Source organism: Kryptolebias marmoratus, linkage group LG18 (assembly GCF_001649575.2).
Source record: "Kryptolebias marmoratus isolate JLee-2015 linkage group LG18, ASM164957v2, whole genome shotgun sequence".
NCBI classification, from domain to species: domain Eukaryota; kingdom Metazoa; phylum Chordata; class Actinopteri; order Cyprinodontiformes; family Rivulidae; genus Kryptolebias; species Kryptolebias marmoratus.
Window position 1 is genome coordinate 18,382,687 of NC_051447.1, and position 1,992 is coordinate 18,384,678.

Consider the following 1,992-nt stretch of genomic DNA (forward strand, 5'->3'; position numbering starts at 1 on the left):
AAGGAACCTCCACGTCGGTAGGTACACAGTCTTCCACTCCTGTCAGGAATCCACTGTATACCCAGCGAGACATATCCCGAGACTGGACTCTCCTTCACCCAGTCGAGGAGAGTATCAATTGCATTGAGAAACCAGCTGATCAGATCCATATTCCTTAAATTTTTGGAAAATATGTAAAAAGAGGCTTTGAAAAAGGAAAGGGGGGGGGGCACGAGGAGACAGAGAGAAAAGAAACACGTCCGCCTTCCACCAGGAGCAGAAAAAAAAAAAAAAAAAAAAAAGTTGCGGGAAAGTTGCGGCGTTTTGGGCAAAGTTGCAAAAAGTTGCGATTTTGCATTAATAGTTGCGAAATCCCGGAGGGTCTAAGTCCTGCTAAAGGTAAACCAAAGATGAGCTGAGGAGAACCAAACTATTTATGCCTTTGGTGTCAGTTTGCTGTGGCGGCCATCTTAAATGGCTCCGTTACATCCAATGATTACTTTCTGAGAGTTTCATTAAACTGGTTAATGAGATATTTTGCTGACAGACGAACACCAATACATGATTGCCCGCTTTTTGTGGCAGCAGGCGATGTCGTGGATCGCCTTATTTGAAATCCTGTTGAATTGTTCGCTCCACCAACTCTCTGAATCAGTTTAAATATTCCTACATGAGAGTGGGTCGACACAGAACAGACCTATAGACTCTCAAACCTCAAAACGTTTACATTTTAAACTTAGCTTAGCGTTTTAGCAGGCACGATGTGGGCAACGAAATCATGTTCGCGACCTACAGTACAGCTGTGCGCACAAAAACAGGCCAGGAGTTTCAAAAATGATCTATTTTCTCACAATTTCTCGTTGCCGACTAGTCTCCAACGGCTGCAGCTCATAGAGATACCACTTTAAGATGCTCAATGCAGACATAAGTTACTTTCCTCTGTAACTAATTACTTTAATATTCAGATAACTGCCAAGGAGCACTGAACAGAAATGACAGAAGTAGCAGTAAGTGTAATCATCGGTGGTTTAGCTGTGGTTTAAAGTCGTGTAATTGTGGTCAAATCTCGCAAAAAGCTTCTCCCTTTTTGAGAAAACGGCAAAATTAAAAAGCTTGTTTTGACATCCTCCACAGGGAAGAAAAAACAAAAGTAATTTGCTAATGTCGGGATGGTTCTTATTCCTTTAAAAACAATGACAGCTGGTGCATTTCTCCCCCCCCCCCCTGAAAACCATCGGTTTTAATCGCCCACTTTTCCCTTTTCGGGGCGACTCGGCTGTCCTGCGGCTGCCGTAACGATGCGATTAAAATCAGGAGTCGCCGTATGATTGATGCGGTGATCGCAACACTTCTTTTTCAATAGACGTGGATTCGGCTCTTGAAGTGCGTTCGCCTGCGAGGCGTTTAAAGGAGTCTGTAAGAAAAAAAAAAAGACCATCTGGGACTGAAATACGGCGGGGGGGGAAAAGTGCTCGTGTCACACTAATGACTGAAAATGGAATGAAACACTTTCTGAGGCGGCGTGTGTTCATACGTGAAGGTAAAACAGAACCCACGCATCGAAGCCCGAGTGTTTAATAAACCGACACAATCTGGCGCAAAAAAAGACGACTTCAGGTCACCCATTGTCTTCTTCGCTTAAACCAGAGTTTGACTCGAAACGTTCATCCTTCCATTTTCTGAAGCTTATCTGAGGTCGGGTTGTGGAGGTGGTCCAGGAGGGGAAACCCACTGAAGGGCCGCCATTTTGCTAGGTGCTTTGTGTGTTGTATTCATTAATCAGACCCTCCAGGATTTCGCGATGTTGCGATCACAACTATTAATGCAAAATCAAGCAAACCCTGTGAAATCGCAACTTTTTGCAACTTTGCCCAAAACACCGCAACTTTAACCCAATATTTATTGTTTCTGAAGTGATTCGCCACCGTTTCTGCGGTCTAGTCTCTTCTTTGTGGGTTTGTGTAGCGTGGAATACAAAATAACCCCAAATAACTCAGGAAGAAGACACGTGAC